General features: G+C 42.0%; 1 protein-coding gene across 2 annotated transcripts in view; it reads right to left on the bottom strand.

The window, feature by feature from the left end:
* Positions 1-15,707, bottom strand: part of kank1a (KN motif and ankyrin repeat domains 1a) — a 198,621-nt gene extending 182,914 nt beyond the window's left edge. For both annotated transcript variants that reach the window (XM_082961593.1, XM_082961594.1), the window contains exon 1: positions 15,471-15,707. The gene's annotated coding sequence lies outside the window, so the exon portion shown is untranslated. The remainder of the gene's footprint in view (positions 1-15,470) is intronic.
* Positions 15,708-17,354: the final 1,647 nt, after the last annotated feature.

Here is a 17,354-nt window from a genome sequence, read left to right as displayed (position 1 = left end):
GCATTTAGCTGTCTTCTGGGTTTTGGTGACATTATATGCTGGCTTGAAAAATGGGTGTCTGATTATTTCTGGCTTGGTACTCTGCTGACATAATCTAATGTTTTGCTTTCGTTGTAAAGCCTTTTTGAAATCAGACAGTGTGGTTAGATTAACGGGAGTCTTGTCTTTAAATAGCTGTAAAATAGTCATATGTTTGAGAAATTGAAGTAATAGGATTTTTAAGGTTTTGAAAATCGCGCCACAGGCTGCAAGTGGCTGTTACGTAGGTGGGACGAATTCGTCCCGCCTAGCCCAGAGAGGTTAACATCAGTACATAGCATCTCAATGTATTACAAATAGCTTTATCCTTATTAATACATTCTATACAACCATTTGGATGCAAGTCCCATCGCTGAGGCTATTATATAAACAGTTTTATGGTAATATGGCTATATTGTCTCTTCTGAGTATCACAAAATTGTACCAAGCGGACCAGTTCGTAGCTGGATTCTTCACCAATCTTCCATACCTTCTCCAGAACACAAATGTTACTCGGTTCCCCAATTCTGTGAGTTGGAAGAATTTCCTGTGTCTCTCTATGGGCCATGTGGCAGGAGATTCTTCTCTGGAATTCATTTTACCACCCCTTCACACAGGGCCTGGGTGGGGGGAGGTAGGTTGGGGGATGGTGCAAGGGGGAGGGGGTCAACTGTCCTCCCTGTACTCAAAGAGGCCAACGTCATGACAATACTAATGGAGTTATGGTACATACAGACTACTAATGGAGTTACGGTACATACAGACTACTAATGGAGTTACGGTACATACAGACTACTAATGGAGTTACGGTACATACAGACTACTAATGGAGTTATGGTACATACAGACTACTAATGGAGTTATGGTACATACAGACTACTAATGGAGTTATGGTACATATAGACTACTAATGGAGTTATGGTACATATAGACTACTAATGGAGTTACGGTACATACAGACTACTAATGGAGTTACGGTACATACAGACTACTAATGGAGTTATGGTACATACAGACTACTAATGGAGTTACGGTACATACAGACTACTAATGGAGTTACGGTACATACAGACTACTAATGGAGATATGGTACAGACTGCTAACATAGTAATGGTACATACAGACTACTAATGGAGTTATGGTACATACAGACAACTAATGGAGTTACGGTACATACAGACTACTAACGGAGTTATGGTACATGGAACTCCAGGAATTTCCTAAATAGCTGTTGATCTCCTATTGGTTCCTTGTTGCAGCTGTTCATCATTGCATCAAAGGTAATAGCCCCTTGTTATGAAGAGATATTACGAAGAGATGGAACTGAACCTTTAACCACTGGGAAAACCTCAAAATTCCAGCTTGGTCCTCTTGGCAGGACAAAGGAGACCAGAGACACCGCCCATCCAGTCCAGATCTTTACACCCTGTGGATAGTCCAAACGCTAACATAATCTACAAAGAGACCGGAGACACTGCCCGTCCAGTCCTGATCTTTACACCCTGTGGATAGTCCAAACGCTAACATGATCTACAAATACAGACCAGAGACACTGCCCGTCCAGTCCAGATCTTTACACCCTGTAGATAGTCCAAACGCTAACATGATCTACAAATACAGACCAGAGACACTGCCCGTCCAGTCCAGATCTTTACACCCTGTAGATAGTCCAAACGCTAACATGATCTACAAATACAGACCAGAGACACTGCCCGTCCAGTCCAGATCTTTACACCCTGTAGATAGTCCAAACGCTAACATGATCTACAAATATAGACCAGAGACACTGCCCGTCCAGTCCAGATCTTTACACCCTGTGGATAGTCCAAACGCTAACATGATCTACAAATACAGACCAGAGACACTGCCCGTCCAGTCCAGATCTTTACACCCTGTAGATAGTCCAAACGCTAACATGATCTACAAATAGAGACTAGCCGAGTTGTGTTCCAGATGGGACATTATTTGTCTTTACACCTAAACATGCAAACACCATCAGAATGCAAAGCTAGCAATGCACTGGAATGACATTCACTCTCATGGGATAGGTGGCCAAAAAAAACTAGCTGAAAGTTTACCCCAATAAGCCAGGAATATGACTGCATTGAGGCATACTGTATGTGTGCTTTTATGGCCATACGGGGTATGGTGATAGGTGAACTGGGTATGGGAGTAGGTGAACGGGGTATGGTGGTAGGTGAAAGGGGTATAGTAGTAGGTGAACGGGGTATGGTTGTAGGTGAACGGGGTATGGTAGTAGGTTAACAGGGTATGGTAGTAGGTGAACAGGGTATGGCAGTAGGTGAACGGGGTATGGCAGTAGGTGAACGGGGTATGGCAGTAGGTGAACGGGGTATGGCAGTAGGTGAACGGGGTATGGCAGTAGGTGAACTGGGTATGGTAGTAGGGGAACGGGGTATGGTAGTAGATGAACAGGGTATGGTAGTAGGTTAACAGGGTATGGAGGCAGGTGAACGGGGTATGGTAGTAGGTGAACGGGGTATGGTAGTAGATGAACAGGGTATGGTAGTAGGTGAACAGGGTATGGAGGCAGGTGAACAGGGTATGGTGGCAGGTGAACAGGGTATGGTAGTAGGTGAACAGGGTATGGTAGTAGGTGAACAGGGTATGGTGGTAGGTGAACAGGGTATGGTGGTAGGTAAACAGGGTATGGTGGTAGGTGACAAGGTATGGTAGTAGGTGTCTTTGAACGGGGTATGGTGGTAGGTGAAGAGGGTATGGTGGTAGGTGAACAGAGTATGGTGGTAGATGAACAGGGTATGGTGGTAGGTAAACAGGGTATGGTAGTAGGTGAACAGGGTATGGTGGTAGGTGAACAGGGTCTGGTGGTAGTTGAACGGGGTATGGTGGTAGGTGAACGGGGTATGGTAGTAGATTAACGGGGTATGGTGGTAGGTGAATGGGGTATGTCGGTAGGTATACAGGGTATGGTGGTAGGTTAACAGGGTATGGTGGTAGGTGAACGGGGTATGGTGGTAGGTGAATGGGGTATGGTGGTAGGTGAACAGGGTATGGTGGTAGGTGAACAGGGTATGGTGGTAGGTGAACAGGGTATTGTAGTAGGTGAACGGGGTATGGTGGTAGGTGAACAGGGTATGATGGTAGGTGTCTGTGAACAGGGTATGGTGGTAGGTGTCTTTGAACAGGGTATGGTAGTAGGTGAACAGGGTATGGTAGTAGGTAAACAGGGTATGGTAGTAGGTAAACAGGGTATGGTAGTAGGTGACCAGGGTATGGTAGTAGGTGAACAGGGTATGGTTGTAGGTGAACAGGGTATCGTAGTAGGTGCCAGGCGCACAGGTTTGAGTCAATAACTGTAACACTGCTGAGTTTCCTGTGTGTATCCAGAACGGTCCACCACCCAAAGGTCATCCAGCCAACTTGACACAACTGTGGGAATCATTGGAGTTAACATGGGCCAGCATCCCTTTGGAACTCTTTCACCCCATGTCAAAATACGAAATTAGCTTTAAAACAGCAAAATGGTCTCTCAGTCTCATGGTAAAATGTGACTCATTTCAGGAAACTCGGCCACTACTTCACAGGAGAGCCATTTGGAAGCAAACTTTTTTTTAATAAATCAAAATACGTTTTCTTGGCAGAAATGCCTTCTGGAACATGTGAACTTTCATGTGCCATATTAACAAACTTGTATACCATCTATAAATACGAATAAAATTGTTAAATTACGAGCCTAGTTGGTTTAGCCACAGAAAAAGGCAACAACCTTCCAGCTGGCCATGATTGGCTGAGATAATGAGTGGGCTGGACATGCCGAGAGATGAGTTTGGATTGGTCTGCCATGTAACACCTTCTGTCTATAATATCAGCTGGTCAGTATGTGTAGGTAGTTTGGATTGGTCTACCATGTAACATGTTTCTGTCTATAACATCAACAGGTCAGTATGTGTAGGTAGTTTGGATTGGTCTACCATGTAACATGTTTCTGTCTATAATATGAGCAGGTCAGTATGTGTAGGTAGTTTGGATTGGTCTACCATGTAACATGTTTCTGTCTATAACATCAGCAGGTCAGTATGTGTAGGTAGTTTGGATTGGTCTACCATGTAACATGTTTCTGTCTATAATATGAGCAGGTCAGTATGTGTAGGTAGTTTGGATTGGTCTACCATGTAACATGTTTCTGTCTATAATATGAGCAGGTCAGTATGTGTAGGTAGTTTGGATTGGTCTACCATGTAACATGTTTATGTCTATAATATGAGCAGGTCAGTATGTGTAGGTAGTTTGGATTGGTCTAGCATGTAACATGTTTCTGTCTATAACATCAACAGGTCAGTATGTGTAGGTCATCCTGTCTAACGCTGCTTTTATAAATATATCACGTAAGTAGAACTACATCAGTGTTGCTCTCCACTTTCTGGAGGACTGAGTTTTGAAATCAGTGGAATTAGAGTATGATAGCCAAGGAGATGGAGAAAACACCTGTCTCCGGATTACATCTTCAAACTAAGGGCAACCGTGGTATCCGTGGAAGGGAGAAGCGTCCATCCATGATGTATACGGGTAAGAGATTCTAGCTAGCTATGTTTTCAGATATTACACATTTCTAATTTTGACAGAAGTTGTTTTCATTTCAAGTTAAAGTGTATTGTTAGCTAGCTAGCTAACGTTAGCTGGCTGGCTCGTTAGCTAACATTACGTGTGTGATTTTCTTATTCGTATCTCAGAGCCATTTGCTTTGCTAGTTATAGCCTCATGTTAGCTAGCTAACCTCTCTGGGCTAGGCGGGACGAATTCGTCCCACCTACGTAACAGCCACTGGCAGCCTGTGGCGCGATTTTCAAAACCTTAAAAATCCTATTACTTCAATTTCTCAAACATATGACTATTTTACAGCTATTTAAAGACAAGACTCTCGTCAATCTAACCACACTGTCCGATTTCAAAAAGGCTTTACAACGAAAGCAAAACATTAGATTATGTCAGCAGAGTACCAAGCCAGAAATAATCAGACACCCATTTTTCAAGCCAGCATATAATGTCACCAAAACCCAGAAGACAGCTAAATGCAGCACTCACCTTTGATGATCTTCATCAGATGACAACCCTAGGACATTATGTTATACAATACATGCATGTTTTGTTCAATCAAGTTCATATTTATATCAAAAACCAGCTTTTTACATTAGCATGTGACGTTCAGAACTAGCATACCCCCCGCAAACTTCCGGGGAATTCGCTAACATTTTACTAAATTACTCACAATAAACGTTCACAAAAAGCATAACAATTATTTTAAGAATTATAGATACAGACCTCCTCTATGCACTCGATATGTCAGATTTTAAAATAGCTTTTTGGTGAAAGCACATTTTGCAATATTCTAAGTACATAGCCCAGGCATCACGGGCTCGCTATTTAGACACCCGGCAAGTTTAGCACTCACCATAATCATATTTACTATTATAAAAGTTTCATTACCTTTTGTTGTCTTCGTCAGAATGCACACCCAGGACTGCTACTTCAATAACAAATGTTGGTTTGGTCCAAAATAATCCATCGTTATATCCGAATAGCGGCGTTTTGTTCGTGCGTTCCAGACACTATCCGAAATGGTAAAGTGTCGCGCGCATGGCGCAATTCGTGACAATAAAATTCTAAATATTCCATTACCGTACTTCGAAGCATGTCAACCGCTGTTTAAAATCAATTTTTGCGCCATTTTTCTCGTAGAAAAGCGATAATATTCCGACAGGGAATCTCCTTTTCGGCAAACAGAGGAAAAAATCACAAAGGCGGGGGCGGTCGGGTCACGCGCCTAAGCCCAGTGTCCCTTGATCGGCCACTTGAGAAAGGCGATAATGTGTTTCAGCCTGGGGCTGGAATGACGACATTCTGTTTTTTCCCGGGCTCTGAGCGCCTATGGACGACGTGGGAAGTGTCACGTTAGAGCAGAGATCCTTAGTAAATGATAGAGATGGAAAAGAAGTTCAAGAAATGGTCAGACAGGCCACTTCCTGTAAAGGAATCTCTCAGGTTTTGACCTGCCATTTGAGTTCTGTTATACTCACAGACACCATTCAAACAGTTTTAGAAAATTTTGGGTGTTTTCTATCCATATGTAATAAGTATATGCATATTCTAGTTACTGGGTAGGAGTGGTAACCAGATTAAATCGGGTATGTTTTTTATCCAGCCGTGTCAATACTGCCCCCTAGCCCTAACAGGCTAACATTGAACCTGGTTGGTTAGCTACCTGCAGACTCATGCAGAGTAGTAACATAATGAGTTGGGATTATGGTTCATTGTTTACCTAGATAGCAAGCTACATGTCTTAACCTCTATGGGCTAGGCTTGCGTCCCACCTACTCAACAGCCAGTTGAATCCTGTGGCGCGTTATTCAAATCCTTAGATATGCTATTACTTAATTTTTTTTTAAATATGACTATTTTACACCATTTTAAAGATAAGACTCTCGTTAATCTAACCACACTGTCCGATTTCAAAAAGGCTTGACAACGAAAGCAAAACATTAGATTATGTCAGCAGAGTACCGAGCCAGAAATAATCAAACACCCATTTTTCAAGCTAGCATATAATGTCACATAAACCCAAACCACAGCTAAATGTAGCACTAACCTTTGATGATCTTCATCAGATGACAACCCTAGGACATTATGTTATACAATACATGCATGTTTTGTTCAATCAAGTTCATATTTATATCAAAAACCAGCTTTTTACATTAGCATGTGACTAGCATGTGACTAGCATTCCCACCGAACACTGCCGGTGAATTTACTAAATTACTCACGATAAACGTTCACAAACGCATAACAATTATTTTAAGAATTATAGATACAGAACTCCTCTATGCACTCGATATGTCCGATTTTAAAATAGCTTTTCGGTGAAAGCACATTTTGCAATATTCTCAGTAGATAGCCCGGCATCACAGGGCTAGCTATTTAGACACCCAGCAGGTTTAGCACTCATCAAAGTCAGATTTACTATAAGAAAAATGTTCTTACCATTGTTGTCTTCGTCAGAATGCACTCCCAGGACTTCTACTTCAATAACAAATGTTGGTTTGGTCCAAAATAATCCATCGTTATATCCAAACAGCGGCGTTTTGTTCGTGCGTTCTAGACACTATCCTAAAGGCTAAATAAGGGTGACGAGCATGGCGCAATTCGTGACAAAAGAATTCTAAATATTCCATTACCGTACTTCGAAGCATGTCAACCGCTGTTTAAAATCAATTTTTATGCCATTTTTCTCATAAAAAAGCGATAATATTCCAACCGGGAATCTGCGTTTAGATAAATAGACAAAGGAAAACAAAGCATTCGGTCAAAGCGGGCACGCGCCTAAGCCCATAGTACTCTGAGTGGCCACTTGCCAAAAGCGATAAAGTGTTTCAGCCAGAGCCTGCCTCGATATCATTCAACGTTTTCCCGGGCTCTGAGACCCTATGGAAGACGTAGGAAGTGTCACGTTATTGCAAAGATCCTCAGTCTTCAATAAAAAGAGCCAAGATGAAACACTACTTCTCAGACAGGCCACTTCCTGCTTGAAATCTTCTCAGGTTTTGGCCTGCCATAGGAGTTCTGTTATACTCACAGACACCATTCAAACAGTTTTAGAAACTTTAGGGTGTTTTCTATCTAAAGCCAATAATTATATGCATATTCTAGTTACTGGGCAGGAGTAGTAACCAGATTAAATCGGGTACATTTTTTATCCAGCCGTGTCAATACTGCCCCTTAGCCCTAACAGGTTAACAAAATACTCCACTATGCAAGTAACCATTTCAATAGAATGTCACTGCGGCAACAGTTGAAAGACGTAGCTGGTAAATTTCCTCTGGATATCTACTCCAGATTCAGAGCACTCGTCTGAGTGCCAGAGCGCAAAATAACTGACTAATTTACGAACGCTCAACACCCACTGAATAAGGCCGGTGTCAGTAAACGTTGGCAAAAAAGCGTAAATTGCGCCAGCAGTACAGTTACAGTTACCAATGCTCTGGATAACATGAAAACAGCCTAACCAGCTCTGCTAGGGAGAGTAAAATGGTCAGAGTTGGGTGTTCTCTCATTATGTGTCTGGAAGTAGCTAGCAAGCTAGCCAACGTTACCCAGTTAGCTTGGGTGCTTGACTGCTGTTGTTAGGACAGAACTCTCAGATCAACCCTTAAAGAGATGGGTGGGGCTCAGTTGGTAGAGCATGGTGTTTGCAACGCCAGCATGGTGTGTGCAACGCCAGGGTTGTGGGTTCGATTCCCATGGGGGGCCAGTACAAAAAATATATATATATAAAATAAAAAAAATAAAAATGCATGAAATGAAATGTATGAAATGTATGCATTCACTACTGTAAGTTGCTCTGGATAAGAGCATCTGCTAAATGACTAAAATGTAAATGTAAAGCTTTTAAGAGGGTGTGAACGATGCTGAATGGGTGTAGACAAAGAAGAGCACCGCAGGCCCACCCGCAGGCCCACCCACCAATGAATGTCTGGTCACACTACGGATACAGAAGGACAGCTGTCTACCTCAGTTACAGAATACTGCTGCCCTATAAAACACATTTGTGGGAGAAGGACGGTTTCCAAATGACTCCTTGTTGAAATGTTTAAATGCGTCCAAAGAGGAGCCCTGTATAAAGAAGGTCTGATACGATCAACAGTGTTCATTTACACCGTCTGTTATGGATCCAAGTCACTGACAATTCCTATCAGCACAGCATAATAAGGCTTTGTGGCCATCTGCCTCACACTGTATCAGGCTGGGGGATGGCAACGATCATACACACACCACCACCATAGTACAGGACCTTGGTACGATGTACAGACCTGTCCCATGTCATCCCATAATACAGACCTGTCCCATGTCATCCCATAATATAGACCTGTCCCATGTCATCCTATAGTACAGACCTGTCCCATGTCATCCCATAATACAGACCTGTCCCATGTCATCCTATGATACAGACCTGTCCCATGTCATCCTATAATACAGACCTGTCCAATGTCATCCCATAATACAGACCTGTCCCATGTCATCCCATAATACAGACCTGTCCCATGTCATCCTATAATACAGACCTGTCCCATGTCATCCCATAATACAGACCTGTCCCATGTCATCCTATAATACAGACCTATCCCATGTCATCCTATAGTACAGACCTCTCCCATGTCATCCTATAATACAGACCTGTCCCATGTCATCCTATAATACAGACCTGTCATCCTATAATACAGACCTGTCCCCATGTCATCCTATAATACAGACCTGTCCCATGTCATCCTATAGTACAGACCTGTCCCATGTCATCCTATAGTACAGACCTGTCACATGTCATCCTATAATACAGACTTGTCCCATGTCATCCTATAATACATACCTGTCCCATGTCATCCTATAATACATACCTGTCCCATGTCATCCTATAGTACAGACCTGTCCCCATGTCATCCTATAGTACAGACCTGTCCCATGTCATCCTATAGTACAGACCTGTCCCATGTCATCCTATAGTACAGACCTGTCCCATGTCATCCTATAATACAGACCTGTCCCATGTCATCCTATAATACAGACCTGTCCCATGTCATCCTATAATACAGACCTGTCCCATGTCATCCTATAATACAGACCTGTCCCATGTCATCCTATAATACAGACCTGTCCCATGTCATCCTATAGTACAGACCTGTCCCATGTCATCCTATAATACAGACCTGTCCCATGTCATCCTATAGTACAGACCTGTCCCCATGTCATCCTATAATACAGACCTGTCCCCATGTCATCCTATAATACAGACCTGTCCCATGTCATCCTATAATACAGACCTGTCCCATGTCATCCTATAATACAGACCTGTCCCATGTCATCCTATAGTACAGACCTGTCCCATGTCATCCTATAGTACAGACCTGTCCCATGTCATCCTATAGTACAGACCTGTCCCATGTCATCCTATAATACAGACCTGTCCCATGTCATCCTATAATACAGACCTGTCCCATGTCATCCTATAATACAGACCTGTCCCATGTCATCCCATAATACAGACCTGTCCCATGTCATCCTATAATACAGACCTATCCCATGTCATCCTATAGTACAGACCTGTCCCATGTCATCCTATAGTACAGACCTGTCCCATGTCATCCTATAATACAGACCTATCCCATGTCATCCCATAATATAGACCTGTCCCATGTCATCCTATAATACAGACCTGTCCCATGTCATCCTATAATACAGACCTGTCATCCTATAATACAGACCTGTCCCATGTCATCCTATAGTACAGACCTGTCCCATGTCATCCTATAATACAGACCTGTCCCATGTCATCCCATAATACAGACCTGTCCCATGTCATCCCATAATATAGACCTGTCCCATGTCATCTTGGTACGGCTGGGAAAGCCTACAGGAAATACAATATAAGCTAAATGCAATGCAAATACACAAACCTGTTTAGGTAATATACCTGTACAACAACTACAGGTCACCTAATGTTAAATGTAGCATTATAACCATCCAGTTTAAAGTCCACTATGTTAAATGTAGCATTATAACCACCCAGTTTAAGGTGCAACATGTTAAATGTAGCATTATAACCACCCAGTTTAAGGTCCAACATGTTAAATGTAGCATTATAACCACCCAGTTTAAGGTCCAACATGTTAAATGTAGCATTATAACCACCCAGTTTAAGGTCCAACATGTTAAATGTAGCATTATAACCACCCAGTTTAAGGTCCAACATGTTAAATGTAGCATTATGAACACCCGCCATCAGCGGGTAGATTTTGGCATGGGTGGGTAAGAGCTCTACTTCATCAGCCACGATGGCGAGTGGTCAGGGATCCACAGTGACAGCATTTCGCTGACATTTGTTAATAAAAAATATGATCCCATTTATAGTAAAATAAATGCTGCAGTAGCTGTTTTCAAAGTATTTCTGCTGTTTTGTTCCATAGCTGGTAAATTAATCTCACAGAGTCAAAAACGATGTATCCTATTGCCTATTACACCTCACACTGCAACCAGTGTTGCCATTTTCACCGTTTTCCCGCCAAATCGGGCTACTTTGAAAACGATGTCGCGGGAGAAAATGTATTGGTCGCAGGTTGTGGGTTTTTGGGCTACTTCTAAATTTACCAGGTGTAGGTAGGGCTATTTAACATGTCATTATGGAGTCACCTGTTTACCAGGTGTAGGTAGGGCTATTTAACATGTCATTATGGAGTCACCTGGGGTAGGACTATTTAACATGTCATTATGGAGTCACCTGTTTACCAGGTGTAGGTAGGAGTATTTAACATGTCATTATGGAGACACCTGTTTACCAGGTGTAGGTAGGGCTATTTAACATGTCATTATGACTGTAGGTAGGGCTATTTAACATGTCATTATGGAGACACCTGTTTACCAGGTGTAGGTAGGACTATTTAACATGTCATTATGGAGTCACCTGTTTACCAGGTGTAGGTAGGACTATTTAACATGTCATTATGGAGTCACCTGTTTACCAGGTGTAGGTAGGACTATTTAACATGTCATTATGGAGACACCTGTTTACCAGGTGTAGGTAGGGCTATTTAACATGTCATTATGACTGTAGGTAGGGCTATTTAACATGTCATTATGGAGACACCTGTTTACCAGGTGTAGGTAGGACTATTTAACATGTCATTATGGAGTCACCTGGTAGGTAGGACTATTTAACATGTCATTATGGAGACAGGTAGGACTATTTAACATGTCATTATGGAGACACCTGTTTACCAGGTGTAGGTAGGACTATTTAACATGTCATTATGGAGACACCTGTTTACCAGGTGTAGGTAGGACTATGTAACATGTCATTATGGAGTCACCTGTTTACCAGGAGTAGGTAGGGCTATTTAACATGTCATTATGGAGACACCTGTGTAGGTAGGGCTATTTACCATGTCATTATGACACCTGTTTACCATAAAACATTAACGTATTAGAACTGATATAACGGTGATAAATAACATACTAATCTGGCAAATAGGCCATTTATAATGGTTTGTAGTCTTAAAATCTGGCACATAACGGCACAATTTCCAGAAAATAGCCCCAAATTGGTCCAAGTGTTTCTTGCTCAGAGATTGAGATCCTCTGTCTGACTTTCAGCACTTAAACTCTCCTGTCAGATTGATCTATAGTTGTGCACATGAACAAACAGGATTTATCTACAGTTATAAACTAGGTGGTTTGAACCCTGAATGCAGATTGGCTGACAGCCATGGTATATCAAGCGTGTACCACAGGAATGACAAAAACATACTTTTTACTGATATAATTACGTTGGTAACCAATTTATAATAGCAAGAAGGCACCTCAGGCGTTTGTGGTATATGTCCAAAGAACAGCCCTTAGCCGTGGTATATTGGCCATATACCACACCTGCTCCGCCCTTATTGCGTACTCAAAGCAGTCAAAACAAGTTAAATCGACATCCATTGATGGAAAATGATCTGGAGAGTAATAAAGGCGACTTATCTTTTCTCTTGTGACATATTCTTAAACTCGCAAGAATTATTATTTTGATGGCAAACCGAATTTAGCTTCTTAGACTACGTCGTTAAAAATAGATTTTAGCTAGACCTGGCAACCCTGGCAGCAACACTGTCTGATAGATTTTAGCTAGACCTGGCAACCCTGGCAGCAACACTGTCTGATAGATTTTAGCTAGACCTGGCAACCCTGGCTGCAACACTGTCTGGCTGGGGGCTGTGCTCACATGAAGCGCTGAGTGAAAGATTCATTTTTAGCAGTGCTGCGCACAGTCATTAAAGTTGGTCTAATTTACTTGAAATGATAGTCTACCGAAGTGAGACTTTGTCCTTGTTTCTTGAATATTTACATTGTTTTGTTAACAAGCTAGGTTGTTTTTCTTCTAATGTTTGACTTTCAACTGCTAGGGAAGAAAAGATCAGGCTTCACCTAGTCAGACTCAATCTCACAGGCACAAACATGACTCCAGTGACGTTACCACGGTAACCTCCCGCCTTTAAAGGGGCAGGCGAAAATGTTTCTCTCTGATATTTTGGCAACAAGTCACACAATTAAACAATATACCGCATTCTTCTTACGAGTAAAACATGAATTGTTTAAGAAGGATTACAAAGCACGCTCATCAGTGTTTTTGTGGTGTCATTTTAGTGAGGGAAAAACATTTTGGCTGGTAAAAAATCTGAGTGGCTGGTAGATTTTTAAATCTACCTGCCACAGTGGCTGGTATACGAAAAAGTAAATTTTATGCCATGATAACCACCCAGTTTAAGGTCCAACATGTTAAATGTAGCATTATAACCACCCAGTTTAAGGTCCAACATGTTAAATGTAGCATTATAACCACCCAGTTTAAGGTCCAACATGTTAAATGTAGCATTATAACCACCCAGTTTAAGGTCCAACATGTTAAATGTAGCATTATAACCACCCAGTGTAAGGTCCAACATGTTAAATGTAGCATTATAACCACCCAGTTTAAGGTCCAACATGTTAAATGTAGCATTATAACCACCCAGTGTAAGGTCCAACATGTTAAATGTAGCATTATAACCACCCAGTTTAAGGTACAACATGTTAAATGTAGCATTAAAACCACCCAGTTTAAGGTCCAACATGTTAAATGTAGCATTATAACCACCCAGTTTAAGGTCCAACATGTTAAATGTAGCATTATAACCACCCAGTTTGAGGTGCAACATGTTAAATGTAGCATTATAACCACCCAGTTTAAGGTCCAACATGTTAAATGTAGCATTATAACCACCCAGTGTAAGGTCCAACATGTTAAATGTAGCATTATAACCACCCAGTTTAAGGTCCAACATGTTAAATGTAGCATTATAACCACCCAGTTTAAGGTCTAACATGTTAAATGTAGCATTATAACCACCCACTAAGGTCCAACATGTTAAATGTAGCATGATAACCACCCAGTTTAAGGTGCAACATGTTAAATGTAGCATGATAACTACCCAGTTTAAGGTCCAACATGTTAAATGTAGCATTATAACCACCCAGTTTAAGGTGCAACATGTTAAATGTAGCATTATAACCACCCAGTTTAAGGTCCTGCAACATGTTAAATGTAGCATTATAACCACCCACTAAGGTCCAACTTGTTGAGTATGATTGACAGCTGTTCCATAAGACTATATGAGCTAGAAGAGAGACTGTCTAATAGTGATGGGTATTAAACACTTTAAAATTACACTGTCCTTATTTCTGAGTCATTATTTCTGCGACTACACAAGAATTGGTATTACACGGTACTTACTAGGTCTAGTTATTACACTGTACTAATAGGAATAACGACACATGAATAACTACTGTAAAGTGTGAACCATGGGTGGATGACAGAAAGCAATAGGTTAAATCACAAATGAACACCTATTCCCTATTTAGGGAACTACTTTGGACCCGATCCCTACTGGAAGGTAGACTACTGAAGGGAACCTTGTGTAGATCCCTCAGGATTTGTTAGCAACAACAATGAGTCACCATCAGTCTATTGTTGTAAAAATGTCAACTCTAAAAACGCTTAGGGTAGCTACCTGTACAAGTCTGTCCTGGACAACTGCGGTCCTTCAGTGGTTGTATTCGATTAAAAAAATATATTAAAAGTATTAATTTCAGCACCTCGCAGAAGGACCGCAATTGTACAGGACAAAGATAGGTATAGGTATATGAATAGTGATTGTTGTTGTGCGACCCGTTCTGAAATAGTCACCTCGGCGTCAATACGAGAGAACGGGGTTCTGGTCTCCTCAGATAACTCAACATGAATGAATAATATCCCATACTGTACTGTCTAACAGCCTACATCTGAGTCCACGGCATGTCATAGTCCACATACAAACAATCAAACAAACACCCGTTTGACTTATTCACACATTGTTTCACTTGCATTAGATGCACAATGTGTTTATTTTTCAACAAATGTTCCATAAATGTCAGATGCATGGTTGGTGTAGTCTATAATACGAAAGGGCCAGCTTGGAATGAAAGTCCACTTCACTACAGAAAGTGTTACGTTACGTATCCATGTAAAAAAACAAATACTCAAATAAAGTACAACAGATGAAAGACTTCTAAAGTAACTATAACAATAGAGTGTAAATAACAGTGATATGTACAACAGGCAAACCACAACTAATGAACTACTAATCGTGTGAGCGTTTTCACTTCTAACACAATCAGTTATTGCGACTTGAGAACACGTTTTGCTGCAAGAACCCAAGAACACACCCACTGGTGGAATCAACGTCGTTTCCACGTCATTTCAATGACTTTCCAAATTGGAATAGACATTCAATTGACGTCTGTGCCCAGTAGGCAACAACAATAGGTGAATTATGTCTGATTTATTTAAATAAACAGATATAAAGTCAACTCACCGCTTCCCACAAGTGTTTCGCCTGCAGACGCGCTATATTTAACGAAGCGACTTGTTTCAGGTTTTTTTCTAAATCTACTGTTACCACGCACTTCTTATCACCACGTTTAATGTGAACAACTAGAAAAGGAGAATAACTTTTAGTTGAATTAAGAGCAAAGTTCGTCGGTGAGCACACTTTCCGTGCAGTCTGCTCAGGTCTTGTCTCTCCGGTCTCATTAGAGTTGTCCTTCTGCAGCATACTGCACATGCGCAGCAGCAGCCTGGAGCAACACTTCCTCATGGGGCGCCACAGTGGATCTGGATGGAGCCACAGAGGGAGAGAGAGAGAGAGAGAGCTTTCACTCTCGCCAAAAGAGTTCCAGAATATTCCCAATCCGTTTCTACGGGTTTATTTTGGATCTAAGCTTTTTCGCCTGTATTCCAGCCTTTTGAACAACGACTCCATTCTTTGGGTGGAGACGAGATGAGCATCTCGTCATTATATACATATCTCTGGTGGAGGGGTAGAGAGGTGGAGGCTATGCTGTTTATAGGGGGTGCCGGTTCTGACTAAATCTGCCGGGGTACAGTTTTGTCGAGGTAATTTGTACGTGTAGGTAGGGGTAAAGTGACTATGCATAAATATTAAACAAATAAAATCAAATGTTATTTGTCACATGCGCTGAATACAACAGGTGTAGGTGGACCTTGCAGTGAAATGCTTGCTTACAAGCTCTTAACCAACAATGCAGTTTTAAGAAAATAGAGTTAAGAAAATATTTACTAAATTAACTATTTTTCACTTTAGTTTATTTAGTTGAACAATAATGAGGTTATATACAGGGGGTACCGGTACCGAGTCAATGTGCAGGGGTGCAGGTAAATCGAGGTCATTTGTACATGTAGGTAGGGCTAAAGTGACTATGCATAGATAATAAACAGCGAGTAGCAGCAGTTTAAAAACAAAGGGGGGGGGGGGGGGGTCAATGTAAATAGTCCGGGTGGCCATGACTTGGCGCTCCGGTACCACTTGCCTATCAGGTATCAAGGTAAGACCCAAGTGCAGACTGTGTGAAGTAACAATGTTTATTGTAACAACAGGGGCAGGCAGACGACAGGACAAGGCAGGCAGGGGTCAATTATCCAGAGTAGGAGAAAAGGTACAGGACAGCAGGCAGGCTCAGGGACAGGCAGAATGGTCAGGCAGGCTGGTCAGGCAGGCTGAGGGACAGGCAGAGTGGTCAGCCAGGAGGGTACAGGGTCAGGACAGGCAAGGGTCAAAAACCCAGAGGACGAGATAAAGAGAGGCTGGGAAAAGACAGGAGCTGACAGGACAAACGCTGGTAAGCTTGACAAACAAGACGAACTGGCACAGACAGACAGAAAACACAGGTATAAATACCCAGAAGATAAGAGGGGAAGATGGGCGACACCTGGAGGGGATGGAGACAAGCACAAGGACAGGTGATACAGATCAGGGTGTGACATTGCCGTGTGGTAGCAGAGAGAACAGTCTATTCTAGAAACACTCTAGACCCAAACTGTTACAGACCTATATCTATCCTGCCCTGCCTTTCTAAGGTCTTTCGAAAGCCAAGTTAACAAGCAGATCACCGACCATTTTGAATCCCACCGTACCTTCTCCACTATGCAATCTGGTTTCCGAGCTGGTCATAGGTGCACCTCAGCCACGCTCAAGGTCCTAAACGATATCATAACCGCCATCGATAAGAGACATTACTGTGCAGCCGTATTCATCGACCTGGCCAAGGCTTTCGACTCTGTCAATCACTACATTCTTATTGGCAGACTCAACAGCCTTGGTTTCTCAAATGACTGCCTCGCCTGGTTCACCAACTACTTCTCTGATAGAGTTCAGTGTGTCAAATCGGAGGGCCTGTTG

Source organism: Salmo salar, chromosome 15 (assembly GCF_965601325.2).
Source record: "Salmo salar chromosome 15, fSalSal1, whole genome shotgun sequence".
In the NCBI taxonomy this organism is placed as follows: domain Eukaryota; kingdom Metazoa; phylum Chordata; class Actinopteri; order Salmoniformes; family Salmonidae; genus Salmo; species Salmo salar.
This window is presented reverse-complemented; position numbering and strand designations above follow the sequence as displayed.